General features: G+C 47.5%; 1 protein-coding gene across 1 annotated transcript in view; it reads left to right on the forward strand.

The window, feature by feature from the left end:
• Nucleotides 1-715: 715 nt before the first annotated feature.
• Nucleotides 716-15,622, forward strand: part of LOC137644000 (oocyte zinc finger protein XlCOF6-like) — a 45,150-nt gene continuing 30,243 nt past the window's right edge. Inside the window, exon 1 of the mRNA XM_068376860.1 lies at nucleotides 716-1,035. The gene's annotated coding sequence lies outside the window, so the exon portion shown is untranslated. The remainder of the gene's footprint in view (nucleotides 1,036-15,622) is intronic.

The raw sequence follows: 15,622 nt of genomic DNA on the forward strand, positions 1-15,622 counted from the left end.
CACTAGCATAACTGACTGTCCTTCTAGCTGATTTTGGGGGAAACCTCTATAGATTTTATAAATTTTTTCATTAAAGAATATAGCAAATTTCTCTGCACAGACATTTTCAGGCAAGACATATTTTTTCTTTAATCCGATCAAATCATCTAGGTTTTTGCAAAACTCCCTCATGTTATTATTATTTTTTTTTTTACTTTCGTCGTTGTAGAATTTTTTTTTCCTAACAGGGTGTTATAGTCATTTCTGGCCTTATTATATATATTTCTGGCTTGTGAGGATTTGGCTCTTTTCCATCTACCTTCCATCTTACGTTTATGTCTTTTTGCCTTTAATAGCTCACTATCATACCATCTAACATTTTCGTGTACAACTATTTGTTTCCGCTTTATAGGACACTTGGTATCATACATTTTCCCAAAATTGTCATTATATTTTTTGGTATAACACCTCTTTTGGTTTAATACCTCTTCAAACATCGAATATGTTTTACCACACACTGAAATCTCATTGGCCACTGCCTACATAACCACTGAACTTGAGTAACAAGACACTAGATCTGCTTACATGTCGTTAGGATAATTATTTTTCGCTATACTTCGTAACGCGAAAAAAAATCAATATCTTAATACTGAAGAAAATGTATTAGATTATATCAATACAGACTCAACGCATCATTGGATGTAATCCTGAAGATCTGTTTCAATCAATTCTATTCGCAACTGGTCATATTCCTGTTTCTGCTACTAAAACCTAATTAGGTATATTACGACCTGTACAAAAATTTCTTTCATATTCTTGTGCTGTATACTCTCACTCTATAGCTCTTCCATTCCCTTTTCCTTTATTACACCCTACGACTCAACATTCGCAGACGTTGTAGGCCTCACTATTCGGCAGGATCTTCAGGGTCGTACGGACTCCTACCGCAGTACTAAAGAAGACCGAAACGTAAACATCAACTGAAGGGCAAAATTTAACTTTGACGTACATTAGAATATTAAAAAGAGAAGAAAAGTGGTGACGGGAAACTTAAAGGTACTTTAGTTACTTGTAATAGTGACGTTTTGTCATTCATTTAAAATGACACCCTAATATAATAATGACTAAGTCATTATGGAATAAGTTAGTAAAATTTGCCACTCAAAGTAGAAAACTAAGAAATTTCCATGTTATATACTTATCACCATAAAATTGAAACAAAATATTCAACCTGTCATTTTTTTTTAATGTATGGATTTTGTATACTTTGTGGTAAATTTATATATTGCTCTAATAACCCTGACAAACAAAATAAGAGGTGTTCTTTGTGTATTTATTATTGGTAATTTGGTGTGTATGTAATTGGTTGGGTCAAACGTAAACTAAATTATTAATTGTCATATCGATTTTCGTTATTGGTAAATGTTGCTTATCATGGTGTGAAATACAATATCATTAAGCTAGTTTTATGATTTACAAAATATTATTTAGTGTCACCTTGCCAGGAGTTTAGTCGGTTGAAAAATAAGGGTTCACCAAGTTATTTCCATGAGAACAGGTCAAAGTACCTATGAACAATGAACACACCAGGACATTTCGTATTTTCTTCATTAGGAATACTGTGCTATAGTGAATATTTAACTTACATTTTATTTACTGATTGGGTCTGTCCCAACCAACTACAATGGCTCTGTAATTTGTAAAATTCTGAAGATTGTTCATGGAGGAGGAAACCTATGTTTCAAGTTTAAAAGATGTTTGAATTACAAGACGTTACAACTGAAAAATCATATTTCAAAAGGGAAACAAACCCAACAATAAAGATAGCCTAACATTCCCACCTAACCTAACTGAAGATTCACGTCCTTACCTACTGAGGCGGTCAGCAGTCCTCATAGGGCTTCATGTCCTTACCTTACCATAACGTAAAATGTATCTTTATGCTTGTTTTCTGACTGGTTTCCCTGTTGAAACTTTCTTCCAGACATCTCGTAGTTTTGCTCTTCATTGTAACTTGACCCTAAATCACAAAATAGAGGTGTTTTTAATGCACTGTATTTCGATAAAGTTAAACTTACAGTATAATACAAAACAAGAAGTGTTCCGGGTATATTTATAGGTATTTATAACTTGTAATGAAAATACTTGGCAGAAATCAGTATTTTTCAAATTACTGTACAGTATACACATTTTAAAATTGTATTAGTTATGACTGAAAAACCCCAATTTGAAAGGGAAGCAAACACAAGGGCACCACCTAATCTAAGGTTTACCCACTGAACCTAATTTTTAGGAATCATATTCTTGGCTACTTATCTATATAGGGGAGGGAGAATGGCTCTATCCCCCTACCCAGACTGGCGTATCTTTAGACTCGCTTGCATGCCTTCGTTTGTTTTCCAACAGGTTTCCCGCCTGAAGCTGGGTTTGTTCCTACGTGAATATAAACCATCAGCCTTTAATAGGAGTACTGTACGACTTAAGTGAAGATGGAATGTCCGTTTAAACTTTTAACACTCTTTAGTGGAGGGTATGCTCTGCCTACTCGCCAGGTAGAGCAGCCTTCACTTTGACTTCGGCTCTGCTGCCTCATAATCTGACTGTTTTAGTCTTTTTCTTTTAGATTCAATTAACGTGTTGGTAGATCTTCATGTTCAAGGTAATTGTTATTGTGAGACAGTTTTCTGTGCTACATGCTGTTATCCAACATGCTTGTTCCTGTTGGGCAGCATATCTGTTGCGGTTCTATCTTTCCTGTGTGCAGAGGTCATTCCTGCATGCAGGAGTCTCCTTGTGAGGTGTGTTGGGAGTGGCCATCGTCCCTCTTGCAGAGGTTCAGTAGGCAGCAGAAGAAGGCCAAGACGGACTCTTCCCCTTCAAGTTCATCTTCGAAGGCAAAGAAGCCCCAGCTTCTTACTCCATCGGCTCGTTCCCATGACTCTAACTCTGCTCAATTGGTCTCTTCTGGGGAACGGTTGAGCTAGAGTGGTGGCCCTTTGACCCTTGCACAACCTTACGGCTCTGAGGACTCCATCGCTTTCCCTAACAAAGCAGAGCTGCCCTCGACTGTATGGGTCTGTCTCTGCTGACGCTGTGCAACAGCTTTGGCCTTCCTTTGGGCTTTTGGGTATGCTGTGTAAGGAACAGCTGCTAGACGTTCTACGGTTAGGGACACAGCAGTAGCGCACAACTGCCTCCCAAAGGGTCGACTACAGTCTTCCCCTTAGAGACACCAAATCTCATGTACCGAAGGAGCGTCTTGTATCACTACCCGCAGCAACCTCTGCTTCTACTCTACCACCCTTCGTTCATCCTGCCTCAGCAGATGAACATGAGCAGTTGCAGACGAGTACCCCTCGGGGTGAAGCCAGAAACTGGCTTTCTTTCTTGGCCACATTTCTCAGCTAGTAACTTACGATGCCTGTCCCCAAACCTGAGCCTGCTTAGCATGACGAGGGTGCGCAGAGTTCGTTGCACGGAGCTCTTCCACCTGGTGATGAACGGCCATGTCATTTACGACAGCGGCTTGACTCATCTATGCATTGTTCCAGTCTTCGGAGCTAGACGACAATGGGGTTAGGCAGCTGTTCACAGCTCCCGTCCCTTGCCGCTGTGTCCGTCGGACACTACAAAATGTTCACCATCTTGTGAGGCCAGTTCCTTTGGAATCTGCATATCCGGTTTCGACCTCTCACAAGGGAGCACCTGCTGTTCTACCTCCGTACCAGCGTGTAGCAAGTTAAGCCTAGCCTTTTTTGTCTCTTTGGTGGAGTGCAAGGCTGTTCTTCAATCTCCAGTGGGAGGGGTGATGATAAAGAGTGCTTTTCCCCATTGAGTGCTGGCACGTGAAAGCATAGACCCGTCTTCGGGAGAGTCTTGTTATCTGTTGCGTACCCATCCCTTAAGCACTAGCGGGTTGGGTGAGTCAGCTCCTCCACCTGACGAAGGACTGTGCGCGATCTCGGTTGCTCGCCAAACTCCCCACAGCGAGTTCATGAGACCCTACTCTCTAACATGTTTTGCTTCGCCATCACATGTACTACAGGTGCTCGTACCCACTCGCCATTGCACTACGCGCCAATGCTTGTCAAACCATCATGTGATACAGTGCTTGCCCTCGCTAGGGATCGCCACTTTGATAGCACACCCTTCAACATCTCTTCACCCTACTTCGGTAGTTGGTGAGATCGCGATCGCCTGCAATCAGCAAACTGACAATTCTCACTTATCTAGGGAAGTAGATGCTTTAGGCGAACACGACTGATCTTTTAAATCTTTCAGAAAAGTACTGATCATAATTGATTTTGCAAAAACATGGTTTTCCTTGCAGTAGGTTCACAGTTGCTATTCTACAAATTTTTAAATATTAAACTTAGCCGGTGAATATATAATAGCTGACGTCTCGGACGGCTCGACAGAAACACAAAAACTCGCGAGCGATCGCCATGAAGGTTGCGGGTGTGCCCACCAGCGCCGACTATCGGCCAGATACCGCATATACATGTAAACAGCCTCAGTTCTTCTCTGTCGGTCTTGTCGACAAGTTGATTCTGTTACTCGCTGTTGACCTGGAGTTTTTCGTCATTCTTGGTGAAGTACTTCTTTTTGGTTTTGAGCTTTCGCAGTGCAGGTGTTTTTCTCTTCAATTAAAACTCTTGAACCCTTTTTTGGATAGCGTTTATTGTTGATGACTTTGGATTGTTTTTGGATTTTCTTTGACTTTTCAAAATGGCTGACCCTTCTCCGATTCCTAAATTTCGTAAATGTAATGCTAGGGATTGTAACAAACGTCTTCCAAAGGCCTCTCTCGACCCACATACCGTGTGTTCTAATTGCCGGGGTAAAACCTGCCAATTAGGAGATCGGTGTGATGAGTGCGTGGTACTTTTGGAATGCGACTGGCTAGAGTTTGATAAGTATTCTCGTAAGCTTGAGAGAGATAGGGTGAGGAGAAGCTCCTCTAGGTCATTGGATTTTTCCTCCTCCCATGCCCCTGAACCTAATCCTTCCCCTGTAGTAGTTGTTCCTGAACCTTCTACTAGCACTCATGAACCATCAATGCGGGATATGTTGCTTGCCATTCAAGCTTTGGGCGAGAGAGTTGAGTCTTTAGCATCGGACCGTAATCAACTCATGGCGGATGTGAATGTGTTAAAGTGTCAGAGTGCCACATTAGAAAATCGTGGGGATAAAGTGATTAGTGCGCAAAGTGTTTTTAGTGTTGCGACCGAGGGTTCGTCTGTTCGTGCTTGTCGTTCTCCTAGTCCGAGACCTCTTTCAAGCTCCCATGCACCAGGGAGAAGTAATGTCGTAGGACTTAGGGGACGAGAGGCTCTAACCAACGAACAGACGTTCCCTCTATGGTTTCGGGCGTGTCTCGTCAAGACCGCCCCTACCATAAGACGAGCGAGGCGGTTTTCTCCTCGTCATCCGAAGGCTTCTCGCGAAAGAAACCTTGGAGCAAAGTTTCTAGACCCTTAAAGCGGAAGTCAGTCCCTTCAGGACAGGTCCAGCGTCCTGGCTGTAGCCATTGGGACAGCTCTGACCCTGTGCAGTCATCGGAAGACTGCTCGCCGCTTAAACAAAAGCGTAACACGGGCTCTGAGAGTCTCAGTAAAGGCAATGTTTTGCCGTCACAGACGTTACCATCGTCTCGGCCCGTACCGACTCCCGTTGATCCTAAATGGGTTATCCTGCAGGATATGCAGAATAAGCTTGCCTCCCTTATGTAGGAGTATACCGTTGAGCAGGTTCACGATGATCCTCGCCGTTACGCTGATCGAGATCCTGGCCGTCAGCCGCCCAAACGAGCCTTTACTAGTCCTGTTGACGTTACAAAGTCACGTCAGTCACGTGACTTGGAGCCTCACTCGATGCAGTCCCGTGTTGACTTTCAGCCGCTGCCGCAGTCTCGTGTTGACGTTCAGCCGCTGCCGCATGCTCGTGTTGACGTTCAGGACGTTCGCCAACCAGCTCAGTTGCCTTGTTTTGACGTTGAGCGTCAAGCACCGCAGTCAAGGGTTGTTTTAACTGCTCAATCTAGGCAGTCAAGGCAGTCTCGACTTGACGTCGAGCGTCCTCCCGCTCCTGTTGTTGTTGCTGGTCAGTCCTTTAAGCAGTTACATGACGTAGCGTCCTTGACTGCTACTGATGCTCCTTTGCGTGTGGACTTTGCTTGTCAAGCATTGCCACCACGGCAGGTCTCTCCCTTGCTTGAGACTCATCAATTGTCGGACGAGGTTCCTTCAGATGAGGATGTTGCTGATCCTCTGCCTACTGATAATCCTTTGGATGTTTTATCAGACGTGGAAGAGCCTAAGGCTGCGCAACCTTCTATGGATTTTAAGAAAATCATGATGATTTTTAAGGATCTTTTCCCAGATCATTTTGTTACTGCTGCTCCTCGTTCGCCTCCGTCTGAGTTTGCGCTAGGCTTAGCTGCTGCCAAGCCTTCCTTTTCTAAGCTAGTGCTCTCTCGCTCTTCTAAGAGTGCTTTACGTCTACTAGGCGACTGGTTGGTTACCAGGAGGAGTTTGGGGAAGACGGCCTTTGCCTTCCCTCCTTTTAAACTAGCTTCTAGAGCGAGCGTCTGGTATGACACGGGAGAAGTTCTCGGCTTGGGAGTCCCTGCCTCTGCCCATGGTGACTTCTCAAGCCTCGTAGACTCTCCCCGTCGCCTGGCCATGAGACGCTCTAAAATTTGTTGGTCCTCCTCGGACCTTGACCATCTCCTTAAAGGGGTTTACAGGGCCTTCGAAGTTTTTAACTTTTTAGATTGGTCTCTAGGAGCATTAAGCAGGAAGATCTCGTCTGCCGACCAGGATGTTTCCTTGCTTATTATGTCTTGTATGGACAAAGCCATCCGCGATGGCTCCAATGAGCTCGCCTCCACCTTTACGTCTGGAGTCCTGAAGAAGAGGGAAACCCTTTGCTCTTTCCTTTCAGCAGGAGTTACTCCCTGTCAAAGATCGGAACTTCTCTTTGCTCCCTTATCGGCTGCCTTGTTTCCTCAACAGCTGATCAAGGATATTGCTACTTCGCTTGTACAGAAGGATACACATGACCTGATGGCTTCTTCTGCTCGCAAGGGAGCTCCTTCTTCATCCTTTGTTGTGAGACCCAGAATCGATACTCCTGCGTCTAGGTTTATCCCGCCCTTTCGTGGCAGAGCTCCCAGCAGGGGAGGCGCTCGTGCCGACGGAAAGAGAGGTAAGAGGAGAGGATCCAAGTCCTCCCGTGGCAGAGTCTGACTGCCCACGTCCTCAGACAGCGGTAGGGGCCAGACTGAACAACTTCTGGCAGGCCTGGGAGAAGAGGGGTGCAGACCAAGAGTCTGTGTTGTTGCTCAAGGAGGGGTACAAAATACCTTTTGTACGCAGACCTCCTCTAGTAACAGTTCCTCTAGACCTCTCTCCCAGGTATCGAGAGGAGTCAAGGAGACAAGCTCTACATCACCAGGTGTCTCTGTTGCTAGAGAAGGGAGCGGTGGTGAAAGTCTCGGACCTTCAATCACCGGGATTTTACAACCGTCTCTTCCTAGTCCCAAAGCATACGGGAGGTTGGAGGCCAGTGCTGGACGTCAGTGCGCTCAACGTTTTTGTTACGAAAACAAAATTTACGATGGAGACCACGAAGTCCGTCCTAGCAGCGGTCAGAGAGGGAGACTGGATGGTCTCTCTCGACCTGCAGGATGCGTACTTCCACATTCCTATACACCCGGATTCTCAACCGTATCTGAGGTTTGTTTACAGGAATGTGGTGTACCAGTTTCGAGCACTGTGCTTCGGCCTCAGCCCTGCTCCTCTCGTGTTTACGAGGCTCATGAAGAATGTGGCAAAGTTCCTTCATTTATCGGGAATTCGAGCCTCCCTGTACTTGGACGACTGGCTTCTCAGAGCATCGTCCCGTCATCGCTGTCTGCAGGACCTTCACTGGACGTTTGGTCTGGCAAAGGAGTTGGGACTGTTGGTAAACTTAGAAAAGTCTCAACTGATTCCATCCCAGACGATTCTCTATTTGGGGATGGAGATTTGCAGTCTAGTTTTTCGGGCTTTTCCGTCTGCCACCCGAATAGAGCAAGCCCTGCTCAAAGTCCGACTCATGCTGAAAAAAGACAGTTGTTCAGTAAGAAGTTGGATGAGCCTCGTAGGGACTCTGTCATCCCTGGAGCAGTTTGTCTCGCTAGGGAGACTTCACCTTCGCCCTCTCCAATTCCATCTAGATTCACACTGGAACAAGAGCAAGACTTTAGAAGCTGTATCAATCCCGGTCTCCGAGCCAGTAAAAGCATGCCTGAACTGGTGGGACAGCAACATAAGTCTGAGAGAGGGTCTGTCCCTGGCAGTCAAGAACCCAAACCACGTGTTGTTCTCAGACGCGTCGGATTTGGGTTGGGGAGCGACTCTGGACGGTCGGGAATGTTCGGGTCTTTGGACATCGGTTCAGAAGAGCATGCACATCAACGGCAAGGAGCTATTAGCGGTTCACTTGGCCTTGATGAGTTTCGAGAGCATTCTTCGAAACAAAGTGGTAGAGGTCAATTCAGACAACACCACAGCATTGGCGTACATCTCCAAGCAAGGAGGCACTCACTCCCACACACTGTTCGTCATAGCAAGGGACCTCCTCATCTGGTCAAAAAATCGAGGCATCTCCCTGTTGACAAGATTCATCCAGGGGGACTTGAACGTCTTGGCAGACTGTCTCAGTCGGAGAGGTCAGGTGATCCCCACGGAATGGACCCTCCACAAGGACGTGTGCAAGAGTCTTTGGGTGACTTGGGGTCAACCCTCCATAGACCTCTTTGCCACCTCGTTGACCAAAAGGCTCCTGACCTATTGCTCGCCAGTCCCAGATCCAGAGGCGACCCACATAGATGCTTTTCTACTGGACTGGTCTCACCTGGACGCGTACGCATTCCCACCGTTCAAAATCGTCAACAAGGTACTGCAGAAGTTCGCCTCTCACGAAGGGACAAGGTTGACGTTGGTTGCTCTCCTCTGGCCCGCGAGAGAGTGGTTCACAGAGGTACTTCAATGGCTGGTAGACGTTCCAAGGAGTCTTCCTCTAAGGATGGATCTCTTACGGCAGCCCCACGTAAGGGATCTTCATCAAAGCCTCCCCGCGCTTCGTCTGACTGCCTTCAGACTATCGAAAGACTCTCAAGAGCTCGAGGCTTTTCGAAGGAGGCAGCCAGAGCGATTGCGAGAGCTAGGAGAGCTTCTACCATCAAAGTATACCAGTCGAAGTGGGAAGTCTTTAGAGACTGGTGCAAGTCAGCATCTATTTCCTCTTCCAGTACCTCTGTAGCCCAAATCGCAGACTTTCTCCTACATCTGAGAAATGTTCGCTCCCTCTCAGCGCCCACTATTAAGGGCTACAGGAGCATGTTGGCGTCTGTATTCAAACATAGAGGCTTAGATCTTTCCAATAATAAAGATCTCCAAGATCTCCTTAAGTCTTTCGAGACCTCTAAGGAGCGTCGTATGGCAACTCCTGGATGGAACTTAGACGTGGTCCTAAGGTTCCTAATGTCCGACAGGTTTGAGCCATTACATTCAGCCTCCCTGAAGGATCTCACCCTCAAGACGCTTTTCTTAGTGTGCTTGGCTTCGGCTAAAAGGGTCAGTGAGATCCATGCCTTCAGTAGGAACATCAGCTTTTCCACAGATAAAGCCACATGTTCACTTCAGCTTGGTTTCTTGGCCAAAAATGAACTGCCTTCTCGTCCTTGGCCTAAGTCATTTGATATACCTTGCCTGTCAGAGATCGTAGGCAACGAGCTTGAAAGAGTACTGTGTCCAGTTAGAGTTCTTAAGTTTTATTTAGCTCGTACCAAATCCTTACGAGGTGGATCTGAGGCCTTGTGGTGCTCAGTTAAGAAGCCATCATTGCCTATGTCAAAGAATGCTTTGTCGTATTTTATTAGATTTTTAATCCGAGAGGCTCATTCTCACTTGAGTGAAAAAGACCGTTGCTTGCTTAAGGTTAAGACGCACGAAGTAAGAGCTATAGCAACTTCCGTGGCCTTTAAGCAAAACAGATCTCTGCGAAGTATTATGGACGCGACCGTTTGGAGAAGCAAGTCGGTATTCCCGTCATTTTACTTGAAAGACGTCCAGACTCTTTATGAGGACTGCTACACTCTGGGTCCATTCGTTGCAGCGAGTGCAGTAGTGGGTGAGGGTTCTACCACTACATTCCCTTAATTCCAATATCCTTTTAATCTGTCTCTTGAAATGTTTTTAATCTTGTTTTGGGTTGTACGGAAGGCTAAGAAGCCTTTCGCATCCTGGTTGATTTGGCGGGTGGTCAAATGTCATTTCTTGAGAGCGCCCAGATTAAGGGTTTTGATAAGGTCCTGTTGTATGGGTTGTCGCCCTGGATACTTCAGCTCCTGGGAGTCTTTCAGCATCCTGAGAGGATGGCTGGGCTTCGTGAGGAAAGCGGACTAACAAGGCAGAGTAATCGTCAGAGTCAGCTTCCTTACCAGGTACCTATATTTATTTGGGTTTTGTTATGATATAACTGTCAAAAACTCTAAGCATATACGCCGTAATTGTATTAATACTGGTCTCTACCCACCACCATGGGTGTGAATCAGCTATTATATATTCACCGGCTAAGTTTAATATTTAAAAATGATATTTTGATTATAAAATAAATTTTTGAATATACTTACCCGGTGAATATATAAATTATAGGCCCTCCCTTCCTCCCCGATAGAGACCCAGCGGAATGAGAAGAACTGAGGCTGTTTATATGTATATGCGGTATCTGGCCGATAGTCGGCGCTGGTGGGCACACCCGCAACCTTCATGGCGATCGCTCGCGAGTTTTTGTGTTTCTGTCGAGCCGTCCGAGACGTCAGCTATTATATATTCACCGGGTAAGTATATTCAAAAATTTATTTTATAATCAAAATATCATATTTAAAAATACCAGACCAGCCAGTTGTGCTTGCCCCTTCCTTAGGGCTTCATCCAAGGCTAAGAAGCATTCTTGCAGTTCCCAAATGGATGCCCTTTCCTTGTTAAGGCAGTTTGGCAGGCGGTCTTTGGACCGACCTACTATCCTCAAGTATTAACCCCACAGGGTACACCGACCATCCTTTTGGAGGTATCAAGAGTCTCAGGGAGGAGTAGTTATGCATCAGATCCAGGCTGTAGTAGTACTGCAGCAAAGCAGGTACCTCCTCCAGATATAAAAGCTGATTTGCAGGAACACAGCTTTTGATGAATAAGTTTTAAGGATTCTTTATCTTCAAAATATTATGTCGTAGTATATGACGTATAAAATTCTGGGTCACAACAGGTGTAGCTGAAATGCCTCCGCTTACGAGCAGTGTCCAGTTAAGCCTCTTCTAATTTGTCATCCGTCATTTATATCGAGATCCGTTTTCTCAACATGACAAACATTAAGCAACACAACGCCAAACCAGGAACCCGCTCTCGAATCTTCCTGTAGAACTCACGCCTGTCAGATGACTTGCATTGAAGTAGTTATGAGAAGTATATAGAAATTTTTTTCCTATAATGTGACTACATTTACAAATTACAAAGATCTTATTTTTACATTGATATTTGTTATAGGTAAAGATAAGCCTTTTTCACAGGTCTTATAATACATTACTGTATACATAAATTTTATATACATGGTATAACACCTTTCAATGATAGTTCTGAACTTAAAGGCTTAATGCTACCTGTGTCCGCCAGTCTAAAGATTTCTATCTTGGAATAGGAGGACTCATACTGTCTTCTACAGGTGATGGCTTATATCCGTAAGATCAAGTCCTTGGGAGAACTGGATCAAGTTCCTGCTGAGGGAAAAGGTACTGTTCTTGACCTCTTCTACGACAGCCCCAGACCCACCAAGACTAAGGAAATTTTGCCTTGGTCTAAAGGGGTTAATGATGCCAAGAAGGGGGCTTGCAACCAATTGGCAGGAGTCTCACAGTCCCTCAGGTCAGTGAACTCGTCTCGCTTCCTTCCTTCGCCATATGTACGACAGAGGAGGTATTGTACTACGAGATTGTAGATGACAATACATCACCATTTTGACCCAGCCATTCTGGTTTTGACCCAGAATATAGCCCTCTATAAACTAGCTTCTTTGTTGGTGGCTTTCTCTGCAGCGGACGCGCAAACATGGAGCGGGTTGCGAAATGGTCTATGCAAGCCTCTTCATAGTTGGACTACTGGTTGGGATCTGTGGGATACCTCTTCAGAAAGGAAGGCTTTTCCAATGACCAGAAAAAAGGGAAACAATGTCTACTTTCCTTCTCTCAGATGCCAGGATGTTCCCAGCCAGTGGGTAACCAGGGTTTTGAGAAAGTGTGATGCTGTCATTTCAAAATTCCAGAGACAGATAGATACCTAGGAGAGAATCTATGAAGGTTCGCAATTCCTCGATGGACAGTCCCTCCCTCTTTAACTTGGAGGACATCGAGGCAGTCACTTAAAGATGTAGGAAGGAAGTCAAGACTCCCTCCTCCATTAAGTAAAGATTTCTTGCTCATACTCCTCAGTACCAATGCCGCAAAGATAGTCACCTGTAAAATGCCAGGGGCACAAAAAGGGGTCTCAAGCCTCAAAGCAGGATGCTTCAAAGAACATAGGGCCTAAACAGCCCTTTAGGACTAAACGTTCAAGAGGTGAAAGGTGTGGCTTAGGGGGGGCGGCATTCCTACTACCAGTCAACTGGTGAAGGTTTGCCTACAGAGCAGGTGGCAGAAGTGGATGTTTCATGGGGCCGAAACTTACTTAGTCTCTGTCCTTCAAGCAGGATACCATGTCCTGTGTACACACATTCTCTTTTCTCTAACCCGACATCCAGTGATGTCGAGTTACTACAATATGGGATCCGCAAAAGAAGAGGCCAAATTCCATACCATTCTAGAGAAGAACGATTTCTAAGGGGTCTTAGACGGATCCCATGATTGACTCTTTCTTGTAGAGAAAGCGTCTGGAGGCTGGAGACCAGTCATAGATCTCTCGACCTTAGACAGAGACAGCTCAAACGGTCAGACCGAAGAACTTTATGATAACACTGAATTTAAAGGATGTGTACTTCAGATCTCTATTTATCCATAGTCACTTAAGTACTCTACCTAAGATTTGTCCTAGACAACAAGATATACCAATTCAAGATGCTGTGTTTCAGCCTGCCCTCAGCCCTTCAGGTGTTCCTACAGAATTTTTCCCTAGTGTTGACCTGGGTTTTTCTTCGTGTGACTAAGAGTGCCGACGAAGCAGAGCTGTTCTGTTCATGCCTGGGGAATCTGCTGTCACTGCCGTCCCTCAGAGGACGTCATCATGGGCGTCATCCTTTCTCTTAGAAGTACTCCCGTGACAACATGACCAGCACTTCATATCATCTTAGAACGCTAAAGGAGGTTCGCCTCCAGGGGTTGGACAACTTCCCTTCGGAGGGAAGTTTTCTCCCCAGGTGTGAGGTTGTTTCTCCCTTCAGAGGGAGAACTTCCCACATCTTAATTCATCGTCTCCGACTGCTGTTGCCGCGCCCAGACTTCTCTTCCTTCAGAGGCGGAGCACGGTCTTGGCACGTCTCTTCTACGATGTGCGTAGTGGCGAGAGAGGCCACTCATAGAGACTCCTCTTCGGAGGATCGCTACTGTTAAAGGTCAGCTTGCTGATCCACCGGCCCTAAATGGGCGTCATCATGGGCGTCTTCTAGTCTCTTCTACGAAGTGTTCACCTCTCTCGTTCGCAATAGAGGCCACTCATAGAGACTCCTCTTCGTAGGATCACTACTGTTAAAGGTCAGCTTGCTGATCCACCGGCCCTCATGGGCGTCATCACGGGTGTCTTCAAGTCTTTTCTACGAAGTATTCACCTCTCTCGTTCGCGAGAGAGGCCACTCATAGAGACACCTCTTCGGAGGATCAAGCAGACCTACCAGCGCAGCAGACCTACCAGGACCTACCGATCTACCAGCGCAACCTTGCTCTGCATCGTAGTCCTTTGGACTTCGGTCCTGGACTCTAACACGGACCTTTTTACGTTCCCCATCGGTGGATGCTCGCCCTTCCAAAGGGCACATCCCAGTTCCTGTTCCTGATCGTCCTGCCAGCTGACCTACCGATCTACCAGCACAACTTTGCGCTGCAACGTAGTCCTTTGGACTTCGGTTCTGGACTCTAATGCGGACCTTTTTTACGGTCCCCATCGGTGGGAGCTCGTCCTTCTAAAGGGCACATCCCAGTTCCTGATCGTCCTGCCAGCTGACTTACCGATCTACCAGCGCAATCTTGCGCTGCAACATAGTCCTTTGGACTTCGGTCCTATACTCTAACGCGGACCTGTTTACGGTCCCCATCGGTGGATGCTCGCCTTTTTTAAAGGGCACATCCCAGTTCCTGATCATCCTGCCATTGGTCGTCCTACCAGCTAACCTGCCAACCTAATAGCGTTACCTTCGCGAGCGCGCTCCAACAGTCTTCCGTGTGTGCGCTCCAACAGTCTTGCGTGTGCGCGCTCCAACAGTCTTCCGTGTGCGCGCCCTCTCCGACAGTCTTGCACCCGCGGGTGCCGATGGTCTCCCGCTCGCTCGCCAATAGTCTTGCGTGCGCATGCGCGCTGACGATCTTCCACGCACGGGAGGCGATGGTCTCCCGCTTGCCCCGATGATTTTCCGCGCGCGCACCGACGATCCTCCGCGCGCGGGCGCCTATGGTCTCCCGCGCGCGCCAATAGTCTTGCGCGCTCGTCAATAGTCTTGCGCGCGCGTCAATAGTCTTGCGCGCGCGTCAACAGTCTTCCGCGCGTGCCGACGATCTTCCGCGCAGGCGGGTGGTCTCCCGCGCACGCCCCGATGATTTTCCTCGCATGCGCCAATAGTCTTGCGCGCGCGCACCGATGATCTTCCGTGCGCGGACGCCTGTGGTCTCCCCCGCGCGCGCCAATAGTCTTGCGCGCACACGCGTCAATAGTCTTGCGCGCACGCGCCAATAGTCTTGCGCGCGCACGCGCCACTAGTCTTGCGCGCGCACGCGCCACTAGTCTTGCGCGAGCACGCGCCTCTAGTCTTGCGCGACCACGCGCCAATAGCCTTGCGCGCATGGGCACCACAGTCTTGCACGTGTGCACGCCAACATTCTTCCGTGCGCGGGCACCGATGGTCTCCCGCGCGCGCGAGCGCCGACGCTCTTGTGCGCACGCGCGCCTACAGTCTACCCCGCGCGCGAGCGCCGACGCTCTTGTGCGCACGCGCGCCTACAGACTACCGCGTGCGCGCCGATGGCCCTCCGCACGTGCGCGTGCCGACGGCCTTCCGCGCGAGCAACCGTTGGCCTGTCGCGCCCGAGCAACCGTTGGCCTGTCGCGCGCGAGCAACCGTTGGCCTGTCGCGCCCGAGCAACCGTTGGCCTGTCGCGCCCGAGCAACCGTTGGCCTGTCGCGCCCGAGCAACCGTTGGCCTGTCGCGCCCGAGCAACCGTTGGCCTGTCGCGCGCCAATGGTCTTCCGCACACGCACGCGCCAGTAGTCTCCACGTACTACTTTCTCCAATGCACCCGCCCTTGCGCAACCAGTCACACACTTCGGCGCATTCTAGGGAGAATGCACAAATCTACACAGTACCTTATTGCGTGCCAGTGCTCTTTCGCACTTTCCTGCACCCT

The sequence above is a fragment of the Palaemon carinicauda genome, chromosome 7 (genome assembly GCF_036898095.1).
Source record: "Palaemon carinicauda isolate YSFRI2023 chromosome 7, ASM3689809v2, whole genome shotgun sequence".
Taxonomy (NCBI): Eukaryota; Metazoa; Arthropoda; class Malacostraca; order Decapoda; family Palaemonidae; genus Palaemon; species Palaemon carinicauda.